This window comes from Ranitomeya variabilis, chromosome 4 (assembly GCF_051348905.1).
Source record: "Ranitomeya variabilis isolate aRanVar5 chromosome 4, aRanVar5.hap1, whole genome shotgun sequence".
NCBI lineage: Eukaryota > Metazoa > Chordata > Amphibia > Anura > Dendrobatidae > Ranitomeya > Ranitomeya variabilis.
Window position 1 is genome coordinate 415,442,432 of NC_135235.1, and position 20,403 is coordinate 415,462,834.

At 42.5% G+C, this 20,403-nt stretch overlaps 1 long non-coding RNA gene across 1 annotated transcript in view; it reads left to right on the forward strand.

Annotated features, from left to right (window-relative positions):
- The first annotated feature begins 92 nt into the window (after positions 1-92).
- The window catches only part of LOC143765044 (uncharacterized), a 34,454-nt gene continuing 14,143 nt past the window's right edge, over positions 93-20,403 (forward strand). Inside the window, exons 1-2 of the long non-coding RNA XR_013213318.1 lie at positions 93-217; positions 19,921-20,062. This is a non-coding gene — a long non-coding RNA (uncharacterized LOC143765044). The remainder of the gene's footprint in view (positions 218-19,920; positions 20,063-20,403) is intronic.

The following is a 20,403-nucleotide window of genomic DNA, read 5'->3' on the forward strand; positions in this document are numbered from 1 at the left end:
AGCTGTGTTATCCTTTATGCCATCGTGAACACACGAGGCCGGCGGTGCGGAGCAGCAGGAAGAATGAACCCATATAGCTGAAGGCGCGGCAGGAGCAGCGCCATTTTGTTGTAGACCACTGACTTCCTGTCAGGCGGCATGTTGCCATTCAGTGGTACTGAGCGCACTGTTCCCGGATGTGACTTCCGCCCCACAGCTGGGTTCGGGAGATCTAGTGGTAAATAGACTTAGTCTCCATAGCAACGGAGCGTGTTAGAGCAGGTTGTGTTCCCGGCGCCTTGCACTGTACTCAGCGCTGTGTATGGTGCGGAGGAGCTGTATCTGAGCCACATAACAGGCCACTGCCGAGCACCAAGCTGCAGCTGGTTTCTTATTAGACATTTCTGGTGTTTTGCAGGTTTAACAACAAAACTCGTAATAATAAAATAGAAAGCAGCTAGAGACCCTATAAAACTGACTCGAAAATGGGCATCAAAGTGGGCACCGAAGGGCATTATCGAAAGGGTTAAATGACCTTGGGCCACTGATGTCACACCAGCATTACATAGACAGTGACGCCCCGCATCAAATTCAGGTCACACCAGCCTAAACCAAACGGGTTCTGGGCATCAGAGCTGGCATCAGAGTGGGCAAATGGCAATATGAACCAGAACAGAGTAAGTAACTGATGCTTTTAAAGGGTTAAATGACCTTGGGCCACTGATCTTATAGCACCAGCACAAAACCGGACCCACAGCCAAAACCATAATTCTGATGTTTTGATTTTTTTTCTCGTTATGCCGTATAGCAATTGGGTTAATTCTTTTTATATATTGATAGCTCGGGCGATTCTGAACGCTGCAATACCAAATATGTGTATGTTTGATTTGTTTTATTTTGATTGGGGTGAAAGGGGGTGATTTGAACTTTTATTTTTTTTTTTAAACTTTTTTTTAACTTTTTGAATGCTTCAATAGTCTCTATGGGAGACTGGAAGCTGCAATTGTCCAGTCGCCTCTGCTACATACAGGCGATGATCAGATATGAAGCAGAAATATTCACTTGCTATGAGCGCTGACCACCGGATCGCGATTCCACCTGCAGCTGTTCAAATTAGCTGACATGTGCCGGGAAAGATGTGGACTCAGCGCCAGAGCCCACATCAAATGGAAGGATTCCGACGTGCACGTACTATTACACCCAACTTTGGAAAGGGGTTAAGGCTGGAGTGTCCTAAATTAGATGTGGGGCATCATTGAACTGTGATTTCTGTTATGCTGTAATGTCTATTGTCTGTACAAGTCCCCTCTATAAGTTGTAAAGCGCTGCGGAATATGTTGGCGCTATATAAATAAAAATTATTATTATTATTATCTGTGTGTCTGCATTGTGAGATCGGTGGTCCAAAGTCAGTTTACCCCTTCAATAATGCCCTTCGGTGCCCACTTTGATGCTCATTTTTGTGCCAGGTATAATTTTTGTAGCAGCTTTAACCCTTTAATGACAGCCAATACGTCTTTTAACTGACCTGAGATGTAAGAGACTAGCATCCCCATACAGGTGACAATCCAGCAGCTGTCGGCTGTACACTATAGCTGATAACTTGATGCATCAGCCACGATCAGTGTTGTCACCGTCCATATCTGTTTTTCCCCTTAGAGATGCTGCTATAAATAGTGACTACAGCATGTAAATGGTTAACAGAGTGTGGGGGCTTCCTCTTTATCCCAATTGAATTGGTGCCCTCAGATCATGATTGTGTGGTCCTGATGTTTTCCATGGCAATTCATGACCAAATAGCGGCCTTAGAGTCTGCTGGCTGTAGTAATCTGTTCAGAAGTTAGAGGCATTTAGGTGGTAAAAATACACTTTTTCATTTCTGTCATGCCACTTTGCATTAATTCCTGTAAAGCACCTGAAGGGTTAATAAACTACCTGACAGCAGTTTTCAATATGTCAGGGGGTGCTGTTTCTAAGGCTATGTGCACACTTTGCGGATTTTGCTGCAGATCCGCTGCGGATTTGACCGCTGCGGATCCGCAGCAGTTTCCCATGAGTTTACAGTACAATGTAAACCTATGGGAAACAAAAAACGCTGTGCACATGCTGCGGAAAAAAACGCGCGGAAACGCAGCGGATTACATTCCGCAGCATGTCACTTCTTTTCTGCGGATTTTCACCTGCTCCAATAGGAAACTGCAGATGAAAATCCGCAGAAGAAACCGCAGTAAAAACCGCGATAAATCCAAATAAAACGGGTTTTCACTGCGGATTTTGGAATTCTGCTGCGGAAAAATCCGCAGTGGAATCCGCAAAGTGTGCACATAGCCTTAAATGGTATCACTTTTGGGGGTTTCCCAATATATGGGACCCCTAAAGTCACTTCAAACATGGATAAGTCCGTAAAAAATTAATTTTGTAAATTTCCTTGAAAAAATGAAAAATTACTGCTACATTTTTAAACCTCCTAAAATGAAAAATAAAAGAACATTTTATAAATGGTGCTGATGTAAAGCCAACATGTGGGAAATGTTATTTATTAATGTTTTGCTGCGGCATGACTCTCTGGATTATAGGGATAATCATTCAAAGTTTGAAAATTGCTAATTTTTTAACATTTTTCTCACATTTCTGATATTTTTTATAAATAAACACAAAATATATCAACCTAAATTTACCATTATCGTAAAGTATAATGTGTCATGAATTTTTCTCACAGCGCTCGCACTGACGTCAGTGAGTTGAACAGAGTTCATAGGTTGTGATCTCTCAGGAACTTTCTGATGGCACCGCGAGAGTGCAATCCAATATTTAAAGGGACTCTGTCACCTGAATTTGGAGGGAACAATTTTCAGGCATAGGGGCGGGGTTTTCGGGTGTTTGATTCACCCTTTCCTTAATCGCTGGCTGCATGCTGGCTGCAATATTGGATTGAAGTTCATTCTCTGTCCTCCATAGTACCCGCCTGCGTAAGGCAAGATTGCCTTGTGCAGGCATGTACTAGGGAGGACAGAGAATGAACTTCAATCCAATATTGCAGGCAGCATGCAGCCAGCGGGTAAGGAAAGGGTGAATCAAACACCCGAAAACCCCGCCCCTATGGCTGAAAATTGTTCCCTCCAAATTCAGGTGACAGTCCCTTTAAGGGATGGTGCTGTACATATCAAGAGAGGGCACTGTATAATAAGGGATGGCAATAAATAAATAATAAAGGAGACAATGCAATATATATACATGTATGTATGTGTGGCTATATATATATATATATATATATATATATATATATATAATATATATATATATATATACAGTATACATATATATATAGCTTTGTCTCCATAAAAAGAGGGGGGCCCAGACACATTTCTTGCACAGGGGCCCTAAGCGGTTAGTGTCCGCCCCTGATTAAGGAAACTTATCTAGATGTGTGGTGATCACTTTAAGTACCCAGCTGCTTCACAGAAGTGTATATATATATATATATATATATATATATATATACATATATATATATGCTATATTATTTCGAAACACTCTTTTTTGGTGATTACTTTGTATCTCCGTTCATACTGCACCCACACACGCAAATTATACACCATTTGAAAGGTAAACTTGCCCCCTTCAGCAAGAAAATAGCCAAACAAAATACACATCCACGATGTTATCACAATATACATTTTAAACATTAATTTTCATAAAACTGCAGTAAGGAAAAATGCCAGCGTCAAACTCAGCGTATGAAATTACGGTCCGTTTTTTATGGCCGTAATACGCAGAAATGTTCCCAAAATAGTGATCCGTGTGTCATCCGTAGGCAGGGTGTGGAAGCGTATTTTGCGCATGTCATCCTCCGTATGTAATCCATATGGCATCCGTACTGCGATATTTTCTCGCAGGCTTGCAAAACCGACATCTAATGGATATATGTGCTCAAATGTTGGTTAAAACATATATACATTATCTATATATATGTATATATATATGTCATTGAGACACATATATATATATATATATTTATATTTAATTCAGCGCTATATATCATAAAAGCCGGTAATTCAATTGCCGGGTTTTGCTATCTCCTTCCCAAACCCGACATGATATGAGACATGGTTTACATACAGTAAACCATCTCATATCCCTTTTTTTTTGCATATTCCACACTACTAATGTTAGTAGTGTGTATGTGCAAAATTTGGGCCCTCTAGCTATTAAAGGGTTAAATAGCGGAAAAAATTGGCGTGGGCTCCCGCTCAATTTTCTCCGCCAGAGTGGTAAAGCCAGTGACTGAGGGCAGATATTAATAGCCTAGAGAGGGTCCATGGTTATTGGCCCCCCCTGGCTAAAAACATCTGCCCCCAGCCACCCCAGAAAAGGCACATCTGGAAGATGCGCCTATTCTGGCACTTGGCCACTCTCTTCCCACTTCCGTGTAACGGTGGGATATGGGTTAATGAAGGGTTAATGTCACCTTGCTATTGTAAGGTGACATTAAACCAGATTAATAATGGAGAGGCGTCAATTATGACACCTATTCATTATTAATCCAATAGTACGAAATGGTTAATAAAACGTCCCACGATGTAAATCCATCTGAAGGGGTTAAGTTCCCAGGCTCAAGTTCATATGAGGACATCCAGCAGAGGGCGCATCACCGCGACTCAAGGTAACTACAGGACATTCCCCTGCATTCCATTCATTCACGAAGTTTTACAGACAGGAGCGACTGCATTAGCAGAGCTCCTGGGTGTAAAATGATTTAACCCCTTCAGATGGATTTACATCGTGGGACGTGACCTGATCGACGGAAGGTATGGGATGTTGTTTTTTTATATTTCCTTTTTTACAGAATGAGGGTCTTCAGGTGGATTAAGAGTCTAATAAAATATTAAAACACCCTGTGTCTTTATTTCATTAAATTACTTTGTAATAATGTGTGTGTGTTTTATTAACCATTTTGTACTATTGGATTAATAATGGATAGGTGTCATAATTGACGTCTCTCCATTATTAATCTGGCTTAATGTCACCTTACAATAGCAAGGTGGCATTAACCCTTTATTACCCCATATTCCACAGCTACACGGGAGTGGGAAGAGCGTGGCCAAGTGCCAGAATTTCTGTATTCCTTGTTGTATTATTTATATATTTAATAAAGATTTTTGTCTATTTTTGGACGTTTTGCACCTATTTATTTGTTTGTAGTTTTTTGCTTTAGCATTAGTTGGTGTGTCGTGTGACATCCTTTATACAGGCGCTAGTTGCCTCTCATTTATATTGCAGTGTGTCATCATGATAAGAGGGTTTACTAGATTGTGCTTGTTTTGTTTTCCTTGTCTTTACCTTAAGTGCCAGAATAGGCGCATCTTCCAGATGTGCCTTTTCTGGGGTGGCTGGGGGCAGATGTTTTTAGCCAGGGGGGGCCAATAACCATGGACCCTCTCTAGGCTATTAACCCCTTTACCCCCAAGGGTGGTTTGCACGTTAATGACCGGGCCAATTTTTACAATTCTGACCACTGTCCCTTTATGAGGTTATAACTCTGGAACGCTTCAACGGATCCCGGTGATTCTGACATTTTTTTCTCGTGACATATTGTACTTCATGATAGTGATAACATTTCTTTGATATTACCTGCGTTTATTTGTGAAAAAAATGGAAATTTGGCGAAAATTTTGAAAATTTCGCAATTTTCCAACTTTAAATTTTTATGCAATAAAATCACAGAGATATGTCACACAAAATACTTAATAAGTAACATTTCCCACATGTCTACTTTACATCAGTACAATTTTGGAACCAAATTTTTTTTTGTTAGGGAGTTATAAGGGTTAAAACTTGACAAGCAACTTCTCATTTTTACAACACCATTTTTTTTTAGGGACCACATCTCATTTGAAGTCATTTTGAGGGGTCTATATGATAGAAAATAACCAAGTGTGACACCATTCTAAAAACTGCACCCCTCACGGTGCTCAAAACCACATTCAAGAAGTTTATTAACCCTTCAGGTGTTTCACAGGAATTTTTGGAATGTTTAAATAAAAATGAACATTTAATTTTTTTTCACAAAAAATTTACTTCAGCTCCAATTTGTTTTAAATTACCAAGGGTAACAGGAGAAAATGGACTGCAAAAGTTGTTGTACAATTTGTCCTGAGTACACCGATACCCCATATGTGGGGGTAAACCACTGTTTGGGCGCATGGTAGAGCTCGGAAGCGAAGGAGCGCCATTTGACTTTTCAATGCAAAATTGACTGGAATTGAGATGGGACGCCATGTTGCGTTTGGAGAGCCCCTGATGTGCCTAAACATTGAAACCCCCCACAAGTGACACCATTTTGGAAAGTAGACCCCCTAAGGTCATTATTAAAACGTAACCTTTAATAGTTTAGAACCTAAAAAAGTGCAGACATATAGTGCTAAACAAAGTGCTAGGTGCAAACAATAAACACAAAAAGACTCATTTAAAATGTCACCGCCAAAGAATTGGTATCTAATTAACCTATAGTGCCCGGTATACCACAAATGACACTCCTGGATAAATCACTGTATCAAACAGAGAACCAGTCTCAATATCCCATGCGCACGTATACTTTACTAAACCTCTGTTAAAGGTACCGGCTCTTAAGTATTTGCGCCATTATAGCAGGGGTGAGAAGATGACCACTTTTTTATATTATATTAGGGTCCTATTCCCTTTGTTACCCTCATTGGCGGTGGCAAAACATATGCAGCTTGCTCATAAAGAAAAAACCGACATGCTAGATTTGCATCAATAAGTACCCAAAATCATGGCGTACAACCTTCCACGTGCAATATCGCATATAGTCAAGCAGTTTTTATACTCATCTGCCTTCTCATAATCATGCAGTTTGAGTATTCATGTGGACTTTCTCAGCGGTTTATACATCCGCATTCCTCCTTTTGTGTCCACCTAGATGAATAGTGCCTCCCAACGCGTTTCATCACTCGGAATCATCGGGATTATGTCACCTTCATGTGTATCGACTGAGCATATCGCTAATGCGGCAATCGTTCTGCCTAGTTTATGTACACTGCTCACCGGCGTTTTCAAAATCATACTTCCGGACGCCGGGAATCCATTTCCGGTCTGTGTGTGCACCGTAGAATACGGTTCCTGGATCCCTTCTGGGTATCCTGACGTTGGCACATCGTGCCGTAACGTCATGTCCGGTGGGCGTCCACATTCACCTATATCCCGCCCCTTCTACGGTAAAATGCAAAAAGCGCACTTTGTTCCATTAGTCTGAGCAGGCGGCTCACGGACATAAATGAAACATGCCGTGGCCATCTGACCTGGTGGGCGGATACTTCCACCTTTGCACCGCCCCCCCTGTACGCATTGTATAAAAACAATACCGCATTCTATGAAACAAAGAACAAAGAGGCGCGTCACTCATATGCCTCCTGTCTTTGATTCATGTAATAAAGGGGAGGAGAAGTTTGCCTCCCGAGCCATATGGAGGGCATGTGCAGATAAATTGGCCATTTACATAAGAAACCCCATGTATCGAGGATTACAAAAAGCTACAGCGATGGGTATCATATCTCACTCACAAGATTATGTACACACTTTTAGAGAAAATAATTTTTGAAAACAGTAAAGAAAAAAATCAAAGAAAAAGGGGGAGGTAAATGACACAGCGGACCTTCTATAGGAGAAAAGATAGAAAAGGGTGCAACTACCGGGTACCCTGCAAAACCCTTTCTAAACTTACTCCTGCCTATCGCGGAGGTTGGCACCCTTTTCCTACGCCGTGGCGCCCCCACTCGACGGCGGCTGTCCCTATTCTCAATGCGTCCTGTTACCCCCTATCTCTACAGGAAGGAAGAGAAGCTTAGTTGGTCATTCAAACCGTGTGGTGTTATTGTTTGGAGGCGGAATATCCATTTGCTCTCTCTCTGTAGGATACTTTTATCCCAATCGCCTCCTCTGTGGGACTGGTGCACTCTATCAATCCCCATAAAGTTGACCATCTTTAGATTACCCTGATGTATCCTATTAATATGGTTTGCGACCGGGGTGTCTCTTTTATTGATGGTGTCCCTATGGTGTTCACCGACTCTTCTTCGGAATTCTCTCATTGTCTTGCCTATATACTCCACCCCACATTCACACGTCATCTTATAGATAACCCCCCTCGTTTTGCAGTTTATAAAATGGTTGATGCGAAAAGTTCTTCCTGTTACATTACTCATGAAGTCCCTGCCCTGTCGTATAGCCTGACAGTATTTGCAGTTTCCGCATCTGTAGCATCCCTTAACCCGGTTATCCAACCAGGTGGGTTGGGTCTGAGGGGAGGGGGGGTAAAATGGCTGTGGACTACCCTGTCTTTTATGGAACGGCCTTTTCTGAACGTAATTTGTGGGGCTGGTGTAAGGACCCCTCCAAGGTCACCATCCATTTGCAGGATCGGCCAATGTTTTTTAATGATCTCACGCAGATCTCCTGCTCCATTAGTATATCTGGTGATGAGTCTGACATTGTTATCTCCTTCTTTCTTTGTTGTAGGGGTTAGGAGATCTTTTCTCTCCTTGGTGAGAGATGACTTATAGGCCTCGTTTAGGATTTTATTAGGATACCCCCGTTCAAGAAAACGACCTCTCAAGTCATCAGCCTGCTTTTTGTATACAGTATTATCTGAGCAATTCCTCCGTACTCGCAGGTACTGACCTTTGGGGATACCCCTCTTAAGTGACGTTGGGTGATTTGATTCCCATCTAAGGAGGGAGTTAGACGCCGTTGGTTTCCTGAATGTGAATGTACTTGTGATCAGTTGGCCATCTCTTCCCCTTTCGATTAAGACGTCCAAAAATGGTACTTTTTTAGGACCAATCTTGAAGGTAAAATACAGGCCCAAATCATTACAATTCAGATCCGCTACAAAGGACGTAAAACTGGCCTCGTTACCCTTCCAGATAACAAAAACATCATCAATGTAGCGTAGCCACATTATGACGTTGCTCTCAGCCAATGGGGTGTCACCAAAAACGATATTCTCCTCCCACCAGCCCAGGAGCAGATTTGCATACGAGGGGGCACAAGGGCTCCCCATCGCGGTGCCCCTGAGCTGGTGGAAGTACCTCCCATCATACAGGAAGTAGTTTCTGGTAAGACAAAACTCCAAGGCCCGTTTCAAAAAATGATTATGTTCAGCATATTGCCGTCCTCTCATACTTAGGTAATAGTCCACAGCCATGATACCTTTGCTGTGTGGGATAGAGGAGTAGAGTGCCTCTACGTCTATAGAGCATAACAACATATCCTCATCCAAATCGACATTTTCCAGTCTCAAAAGCAGGTCCGCTGTGTCACGTACATATGAACTTAATGAAATAACAAATGGTCTCAAAATACGATCAATATAGAGGCCTAAATTTTGAGTAAGGCTCCCGATTCCCGAAACTATAGGGAGCCTAGGGAGAAAGTTTTTCATTAATGAAGATAAAAAACGTTGTACTGAGCTAGGTATAGATGAAGACCTCCTTAGCGACGTTAGATTCTTATTTCATCTAGGAGATATTGACCCCAATGATTTAGGGGAGGGACCATTTACAGATTTAAAAAACAAAAGTAAACGTATGCCCCCAATCACCGGGGATTTGGGTCCTATTGATGTGTTCCTGAATGTGGTAACTCACGACTTGATGGATCTTGAGTCTAAAAAACAAGAGGTGTCCACATAACCTTACAAAAAGGGAGATGGAAGGTCTACGTGAACTAGAAAGTGATCACGAAAGGGTTATAAAACCCTCCGATAAAGGGGGTAATGTGGTCATTATGGATGTCGCACAATATAGGACCCTATGTTACTCCCTGCTCCAGAAAGAGATGGGTTATGAGGTACTCAAAACTGACCCCACCATGATGTATTTAAGACAATTGAAGGATTTGGTAATAGAGGCTTATAATAAGAAATTAATTGATGTAAACGAGAAGGACTTCCTGATTCCCGTACATCCGGTGACAGCAACGTTCTACTGTTTACCGAAAATACATAAGGGTACCAACCCATTAAAAGGAAGACCTATAGTTTCGGGAATCGGGAGCCTTACTCAAAATTTAGGCCTCTATATTGATCGTATTTTGAGACCATTTGTTATTTCATTAAGTTCATATGTACGTGACACAGCGGACCTGCTTTTGAGACTGGAAAATGTCGATTTGGATGAGGATATGTTGTTATGCTCTATAGACGTAGAGGCACTCTACTCCTCTATCCCACACAGCAAAGGTATCATGGCTGTGGACTATTACCTAAGTATGAGAGGACGGCAATATGCTGAACATAATCATTTTTTGAAACGGGCCTTGGAGTTTTGTCTTACCAGAAACTACATCCTGTATGATGGGAGGTACTTCCACCAGCTCAGGGGAACCGCGATGGGGAGCCCTTGTGCCCCCTCGTATGCAAATCTGCTCCTGGGCTGGTGGGAGGAGAATATCGTTTTTGGTGACACCCCATTGGCTGAGAGCAACGTCATAATGTGGCTACGCTACATTGATGACGTTTTTGTTATCTGGAAGGGTAACGAGGCCAGTTTTACGTCCTTTGTAGCGGATCTGAATTGTAATGATTTGGGCCTGTATTTTACCTTCGAGATTGGTCCTAAAAAACTACCATTTTTGGACGTCTTAATCGAAAGGGGAAGAGATGGCCAACTGATCACAAGTACATTCAGGAAACCAACGGCGTCTAACTCCCTCCTTAGATGGGAATCAAATCACCCAACGTCACTTAAGAGGGGTATCCCCAAAGGTCAGTACCTGCAAGTACGGAGGAATTGCTCAGATAATACTGTATACAAAAAGCAGGCTGATGACTTGAGATGTCGTTTTCTTGAACGGGGGTATCCTAATAAAATCCTAAATGAGGCCTATAAGTCATCTCTCACTAAGGAGAGAAAAGATCTCCTAACCCCTACAACAAAGAAAGAAGGAGATAACAATGTCAGACTCATCACCAGATATACTAATGGAGCAGGAGATCTGCGTGAGATCATTAAAAAACATTGGCCGATCCTGCAAATGGACGGTGACCTTGGAGGGGTCCTTACACCAGCCCCACAAATTACGTTCAGAAAAGGCCGTTCCATAAAAGACAGGGTAGTCCACAGCCATTCCCCCCCCCCCCTCCCCTCAGACCCAACCCACCTGGTTGGATAACCGGGTTAAGGGATGCTACAGATGTGGAAACTGCAAATACTGTCAGGCTATACGACAGGGCAGGGACTTCATGAGTAATGTAATAGGAAGAACTTTTCGCATCAGCCATTTTATAAACTGCAAAACGAGGGGGGTTATCTATAAGATGACGTGTGAATGTGGGGTGGAGTATATAGGCAAGACAATGAGAGAATTCCGAAGAAGAGTCGGTGAACACCATAGGGACACCATCAATAAAAGAGACACCCCGGTCGCAAACCATATTAATAGGATACATCAGGGTAATCTAAAGATGGTCAACTTTATGGGGATTGATAGAGTGCACCAGTCCCAGAGAGAAGGCGATTGGGATAAAAGTATCCTACAGAGAGAGAGCAAATGGATATTCCGCCTCCAAACAATAACACCACATGGTTTGAATGACCAACTAAGCTTCTCTTCCTTCCTGTAGAGATAGGGGGTAACAGGACGCATTGAGAATAGGGACAGCCGCCGTCGAGTGGGGGCGCCACGGGGTAGGAAAAGGGTGCCAACCTCCACGATAGGCAGGAGTAAGTTTAGAAAGGGTTTTGCAGGGTACCCGGTAGTTGCACCCTTTTCTATCTTTTCTCCTATAGAAGGTCCGCTGTGTCATTTACCTCCCCCTTTTTCTTTGATTTTTTTCTTTACTGTTTTCAAAAATTATTTTCTCTAAAAGTGTGTACATAATCTTCTGAGTGAGATATGATACCCATCGCTGTAGCTTTTTGTAATCCTCGATACATGGGGTTTCTTATGTAAATGGCCAATTTATCTGCACATGCCCTCCATATGGCTCGGGAGGCAAACTTCTCCTCCCCTTTATTACATGAATCAAAGACAGGAGGCATATGAGTGACGCGCCTCTTTGTTCTTTGTTTCATAGAATGAGGTGTTGTTTTTATACAATGCGTACAGGGGGGGCGGTGCAAAGGTGGAAGTATCCGCCCACCAGGTCAGATGGCCACGGCATGTTTCATTTATGTCCGTGAGCCGCCTGCTCAGACTAATGGAACAAAGTGCGCTTTTTGCATTTTACCGTAGAAGGGGCGGGATATAGGTGAATGTGGACGCCCACCGGACATGACGTTACGGCACGATGTGCCAACGTCAGGATACCCAGAAGGGATCCAGGAACCGTATTCTACGGTGCACACACAGACCGGAAATGGATTCCCGGCGTCCGGAAGTATGATTTTGAAAACGCCGGTGAGCAGTGTACATAAACTAGGCAGAATGATTGCCGCATTAGCGATATGCTCAGTCGATACACATGAAGGTGACATAATCCTCTGATGATTCCGAGTGATGAAACGCGTTGGGAGGCACTATTCATCTAGGTGGACACAAAAGGAGGAATGCGGACGTATAAACTGCTGAGAAAGTCCACATGAATACTCGAACTGCATGATTATGAGAAGGCAGATGAGTATAAAAACTGCTTGACTATATGCGATATTGCACGTGGAAGGTTGTACGCCATGATTTTGGGTACTTATTGATGCAAATCTAGCATGTCGGTTTTTTCTTTATGAGCAAGCTGCATATGTTTTGCCACCGCCAATAAGGGTGACAAAGGGAATAGGACCCTAATATAATATAAAAAAGAGGTCATCTTCTCACCCCTGCTATAATGGCGCAAATACTTAAGAGCCGGTACCTTTAACAGAGGTTTAGTAAAGTATACGTGCGCATGGGATATTGAGACTGGTTCTCTGTTTGATACAGTGATTTATCCAGGAGTGTCATTTGTGGTATACCGGGCACTATAGGTTAATTAGATACCAATCCTTTGGCGGTGACATTTTAAATGAGTCTTTTTGTGTTTATTGCTTGCACCTAGCACTTTGTTTAGCACTATATGTCTGCACTTTTTTAGGTTTTAAACTATTAAAGGTTACGTTTTAATAATTTTTGGGAACCTGCTGATTGACATAAATATTTTGGTCGCTGTGAAAATAATACAGAGTTTTTTCACAAAAATGATCTTTTCGCCCCCAATTTTTTATTTTCCCAAGGGTAAGAGAAGAAATTGGACGCCAAAAGTTGTTGTACAATTTGTCCTGAGTACGCTAATGCCCCATATGTGGAGGTAAACCACTGATTGGGCGCATGGGACAGCTCGGAAGGGAAGGAGCACCGTTTGACGTTTCAATGCAAAATTGACAGGAATTGAGATGGGACGCCATGTTGCGTTTGGATGTGCCTAAACATTGAAACCCCCCACAATTGACACCATTTTGGAAAGTAGACCCCCTAAGGAACTCATCTAGATGTGTTGTGAGAGCTTTGAACCCCCAAGTGTTTCACTACAGTTCATAACGCAGAGCCGTGAAAATAAAAATTATTTTTTTTTCCACAAAAATTATTTTTTAGCCCCCAGTTTTGTATTTTTCCAAGGGTAACAGTTGAAATTAGACCCCAAAAGTTGTTGTCCAATTTGTCCTGAGTACGCTGATACCCCATATGTGGGGGGGAACCACCGTTTGAGCGCATGGCAGAGCTCGGAAGGGAAGGAGCGTCATTTGGAATGCAGACTTAGATGGATTGGTCTGCAGGCGTCACATTGCATTTGCAGAGCCCCTAATGTACCTAAACAGTAGAAACCCCCCACAAGTGACCCCATATTGGAAACTAGACCCCCCAAGGAACTTATCTAGATGTGTTGTGAGAAATTTGAACGCCCAAGTGTTTCACTACAGTTTATAACGCAGAGCCGTGAAAATAAAAAATCTTTTTTTTCCACAGAAATTATTTTTTAGCCCCCAGTTTTGTATTTTCCCAAGGGTAACAGGAGAGATTGGACCTGAAAAGTTGTTGTCCAATGTGTCCTGAGTACGCTGATACCCCATATGTTGGGGTAAACCCCTGTTTGGGCACACGGGAGATCTCAGAAGGGAAGGAGCACTGTTTTACTTTTTCAACGCAGAATTGGCTGGAATTGAGATCGGACACCATGTCGCATTTGGAGAGCCCTTGATGTGCCTAAACAGTGAAAAACACCCAATTATAACTGAAACCCTATTCCAAACACATCCCTAACCCTAATCCCAAAGGTAACCCTAACCACACCTCTAACTTTGACACACCCCTAACTCTAATCCCAACCCTAATCCCAACCGTAAATGTAATCCTAACCCTAACTTTAGCCCCAACCCTAACCCTAACTTTAGCCCCAACCCTAACTGTAGCCTTAACCATAGCCCTAACCCTAGCCCTAACCCTAGCCCTAACCCTAACCCTAATGGGAAAATGGAAATAAATACATTTTTTTTATTTTTCGCTAACTAAGGGGGTGATGAAGGGGGGTTTGATTTATTTTTATAGCGGGTTTTTTAGCGGATTTTTATGATTGGCAGCCATCACACACTGAAAGACGCTTTTTATTGCAAAAAAATATTTTTTGCGTTACCACACTTTGAGAGCTGTAATTTTTCCATATTTTAAACCACAGAGTCATGTGAGGTCTTGTTTTTTGCAGGACGAGTTGACGTTTTTATTTGTAACATTTTCGGGCACGTGACATTTTTTGATCGCTTTTTATTCTGATTTTTGTGAGGCAGAATGACCAAAAACCAGCTATTCATGAATTTCTTTTGGGGGAGGCATTTATACCGTTCCGCGTTTGGTAAAATGGATAAAACAGTTTTATTCTTTGGGTCAGTACGATTACAGCGATACCTCATTTATATAATTTTTTTATGTTTTGGTGCTTTTATACGATAAAAACTATTTTATAGAAAAAATAATTATTTTTGCATCGCTTTATTCTGAGGACCATAACTTTTTTTTTTTTTCTTTGATGACGCTGTATGGTGGCTTGTTTTTTGCAGGACAAATGCACTTTCAGCGGTACCATGGTCATTTATATCCGTTTTTTTGATCGCGTGTTATTCCACTTTTTATTTGGCTGTATGATAATAAAGCGTTGTTTTTTGCCTCGTTTTTTTTTTTTTTTTTTTTTTTTACGGTGTTCACTGAAGGGGTTAACTAGTGGGATAGTTTTATAGGTCGGGTCGCTACGGACGCGGCGATACTAAATATGTGTACTTTTATTGTTTGGTTTTTTTTATTTAGATAATGAAATGTATTTATAGGAATGACCAGTTATGACTTGTATTGTTTAAGATTATTGTACTTGTTTTTATTATGTATACCCCTCCTCACATGTAAAGCGCCATGGAATAAATGGCGCTATAACAATAAATAATAATAATAATAGGAACAATGTTTTTTTTTTTTTGTTTTACACATGTGAAATTTTTTTATTTTACACTATAACATTGCCCCAGGGGGGGGGGGCATGATGTTATAGTGTAAGATCGCCGATCTGACACTTTGCTGTGCACTGTGTCAGATCGGCGATCTGACGTGCACAGCTCCTGGAGGCTTCCCGGCACCTGCGCTGAGCAGTCGCAGTGAAGCCACCTCCCTGCAGGACCCGGATGCCGCGGCCATCTTGGATCCAGGCCTGCAGCAGGGAGGAGGAGGTAAGAGACCCTTGGAGCAACGCATGTTTGATCGCAGTGTGCCAGGGGTTAATGTGCCGGGGGCGGTCCGTGACCGCTCCTGGCACATAGTGTTGGATGTCAGCTGCGATAGTCAGCTGACACCCGGCAGCGATAGGCCGCGCTCCCCCAGTGATCGCGCTGGACGTACTATCCCGTCGGTGGTCATACGGGCCCACCTCGACGGGATAGTACGCCTGATGTCAGAAAGGGGTTAATATATGCCCTCAGTCACTGGCTTTACCACTCTGGCGGAGAAAATTGCGCGGGAGCCCACGCCAATTTTTTCCGCGATTTAACCCTTTAATTTAATAGCTAGAGGGCCCAAATTTTGCACATACACACTACTAACATTAGTAGTGTGGAATATGCAAAAAAAAAAGGGATATGAGATGGTTTACTGTATGTAAACCATGTCTCATATCATGTCGGGTTTGGGAAGGAGATAGCAAAAGCCGGCAATTGAATTACCGGCTTTTATGATATCTAGCGCTGTATGAAATATAAATATATATATATGTGTCTCACTGACATATATATATATATATATATATATATATATATATATATATATATATATACACTCACCGGCCACTTTATTAGGTACACCATGCTAGTAACGGGTTGGACCCCCTTTTGCCTTCAGAACTGCCTCAATTCTTCGTGGCATAGATTCAACAAGGTGCTGGAAGCATTCCTCAGAGATTTTGGTCCATATTGACATGATGGCATCACACAGTTGCCGCAGATTTGTCGGCTGCACATCCCAAAGATGCTCCATACAAGGCAGGATGGATCCATGCTTTCATGTTGTTTACGCCAAATTCTGACCCTACCATCCGAATGTTGCAGCAGAAATCGAGACTCATCAGACCAAGCAACGTTTTTCCAATCTTCTACTGTCCAATTTCGATGAGCTTGTACAAATTGTAGCCTCAGTTTCCTGTTCTTAGCTGAAAGGAGTGGTACCCGGTGTGGTCTTCTGCTGCTGTAGCCCATCTGCCTCAAAGTTCGACGCACTGTGCGTTCAGAGATGCTCTTAGGCCTACCTTGGTTGTAACGGGTGGCGATTTGAGTCACTGTTGCCTTTCTATCAGCTCGAACCAGTCTGCCCATTCTCCTCTGACCTCTGGCATCAACAAGGCATTTCCGCCCACAGAACTGCCGCTCACTGGATTTTTTTTTCTTTTTCGGACCATTCTCTGTAAACCCTAGAGATGGTTGTGCGTGAAAATCCCAGTAGATCAGCAGTTTCTGAAATACTCAGACCAGCCCTTCTGGCACCAACAACCATGCCACGTTCAAAGGCACTCAAATCACCTTTCTTCCCCATACTGATGCTCGGTTTGAACTGCAGGAGATTGTCTTGACCATGTCTACATGCCTAAATGCACTGAGTTGCCGCCATGTGATTGGCTGATTAGAAATTAAGTGTTAACAAGAAGTTGGACAGGTGTACCTAATAAAGTGGCCGGTGAGTGTATATATATATATATATATATATAGATGTAAAAAAGGAAAACAGCACAAAAATAAAAAAAAATGGGCTTTAATGCCTGAATGGCGTGGCAACGTTTCGGATAGATATAGTATCCTTTCTCAAGCAGTGAATATACAAATGAAGTGAGTATATATAGAAGCAGGGACGTAGCTAGAGCTTTTGCCGCCCGGGGCTGTTCCCGAGTTTGGCGCCCCCCCGTTAATGTTAAGATTGAAAAAAAAAAGGTTGCAGTAAAAAACAGATCATGTACCTGGTTCAGGGCAGTTTTCCTTACTGGACAGTGTGCTGGATAAGGCATCGATAAGGGCTTCTTTAAACTGGTCAAAGTGAATCTATGGAAAAAACGACAAGATAAATTATGTCAATTTCCCACCTGAGAGCTGGAAACAACCCAAATCTCTGGGGTCTTCCCTGTGATGCACAACAGTAACAGTCACCAAGAAGGCACGGTACACTGCACATAATGACATCAGTCCACCCATTACTGGGGCACAAGGTGCGGTGCGCCCCACGCCTCGCTCCGAACCAGAATCCCTGGGCAACAATGGCTGCGTGTTAAGGCAGGAGGGAAAAAATAAAAATAAAAAAAAACAACTGTTGCACATTGCTGATGGGTCATGCTACGGGAACCATGGATGCATAGTTTTGCATAGGGGCTGTATACATAAAGTTATAGTTATTTTAAATATCAATTCAAGTCATTAATAAAAGTTTGTCATTAGACAGCAAAAAAGGCTTAAAAATGGAATGGCTTCTTGTAAGCAAGTCTGCGGTAACAGGGTCATCTTCCATAAAGCTCACCTTTCAGCAGTGCCCCACCCTCTCAAAATCACAGAGTGCCCAGTCACAGCTTCCTAGAGCCACAGAACCCCCCTTACCCAAGGGTCGCACAATCCCACCTACCCAAGAGTCAGAGTGCCCCATGTAAGGGCCCCTAGGGCAGCAGAGTGCCCATTCCTCAAGAGGCCCCCCAGAGCTGCAAAGTGCCCCCCTGAAAGAGCTCCTCCTGCCAAAAAGGCCCCAGGGTGCAGAATACCCCCCAAAGCCACATTGTGTCCCCTCAAAGCCTCTCAGAACCACAGAGTCTACCCACCCACCTCTTACCCAAGGTGCCCACCCCATGTTTCATACGATCCCACCCCCAAGAGGTCCTACAGATTCACATTGCCACCCTAGGAACCCTTTCAGGGGTGTAGTGTAGCAAGTCAATATTTCCCCCCCTCCAAGAGACCCTTAGAGTGCAAGCCTGAAAGGGTCCCCTGCAGAGAGTCCCTTCCTAAGAAGTACCCTCCAGGGCCACACAGATAACCCCAACCATGGCTGAAGAGTCCCACAGGCCAGGCTAATCTGGGCGGCGGAGCTGCACATGAGGGGCGTGCACTCGCCGGCGACTGACAATGACGTCAGACGCCGGCGACATGCACGCTGGGACTGACGTCAGCTGCCAGCCTCAGATTGGCTGGCGGCTGTTAACTATTGATGTGCGGGCGTGGGCCCGCATGTCAATAGCGTTAAACAGCTGCAGCCTGCAGCGCCGGCCGCGGCCTGGTGACCCACCCCCGCATTGTGCCGCCCTGGGCGGCCTGCCCCCCCCCCCGCACCCCCCTTCTTATGCCAGTGTATAGAAGACATACTTGTTATTCAATAAAAGGTCATTAACAACATTTAGTTATTTCGGACGTCAGAACAGTAATGATCATCAGACCAAAAAAGTGCAATCAGTGCCATGATAGTAAATCAATTCAATATATGACGTATATAAAAATACCATACAGTGCATAGTGATAGCATTTAAAATTTACTAAATAATCAATCTAGTCAACTCAGGTGTCCCATATCTGTGAAACAAAAAATATCGCACACTTACAATTATAGTCTCACATGTGCTTTGAGACTTCAGCGTCTTCCTGACATTAATGCGCATGTCTGTGACGTCTGCACAAAGACCCAAAGAATTATGGTCCGCACTTGCGCACTAGTACGCTGAAGGCATCGGCGCCATATTAGAAAAGGTGCATAACTGTTTAAAGACCATTTCAAAGAACGGGGGGAATAACTATATCGTTATTATTTTGCGCAACTTATAACGGCTCCTTTATTAATTAGTTATAACATCATATTCAGAATATATAATGGTCAAACTCTGCGCAATAGTCCCCAAATAGAGAACCCCACTCATTTGTTTTAAACAGTATAAAGTAACATAATGGGCACAAATGGGTTGAGCATAAGCCCAATGTATAGTGTGGAACAGTCCCGGGCTCCCCACAATTAAGCAAGGAGTCATGAACTGAAGCAGGGAAACAGGGACACAAAGGAGGTGGAAATCCCCCATGTGTCACCAATACCCTGTACACACACCAAACAACCAAATGTATTAAGCCACAATTTCAAAATAAAAAAAATACAGAAGAAAAAAAAGGACAGAAGAAAAACAATGAGTGTTGTCTCAAAATTCATTTAATGCACCTATTCAAAATGTATAATGTCATAATGAAATTAGTTGATATGATCAATTGCAAGTAATGCCAGTTTCACAGAATGGGACATCTGAAAAAAGAAAAAAAGAAACAAAAGTTAAAATCTCTAAAAAATATATATGGAAATATCTACAATTGGCAAAGAAAAAATTCAGAAACCTGGAAAAAAGGTCACTGGATAAACAGGGACAATTTTAAAACCTTTAATAATGAAAATGTGTTACCTAACTATGATTTTTTTCAGGAAGGGACTCATTAAAAGAAAAAATGAAACCAGCAGGAAAAGGGGAGGAAAAAAACATTGGAGACGGCAGAAAAGAGAAAAGAGGGAAAAACAAATCACCGGCAGAGAAATAAATGGCGACAAGGAGCAAGGAACAAGTCTGGTAATAAATATTTCAAATAAAGTTTTGACTGAGAACCAGATATCGGTTTTGAATAAGGGACTGTCGTTTGGTTTAAGCACTCATGTGAATTGGTTCCAATTGAAAGTTGATATTCAGCGATTTTTTAGATCTATTAAACTAAAGGAATAGTTTTGTAATAAAGCCCAAGTAGAAAATGCCCCTAATAGTGAACTAAATTGCAAACAATTGGCATTGATCAAAAAGTAATTTTGTTCCACCTGAAAATTCCTCTGTAATAGATGCATTTATATCAGCTGTCAATGATGACTTAGAGAAATTGAAAAGTAAATGTACAAAACATTTTGTGCACCCCAATATGT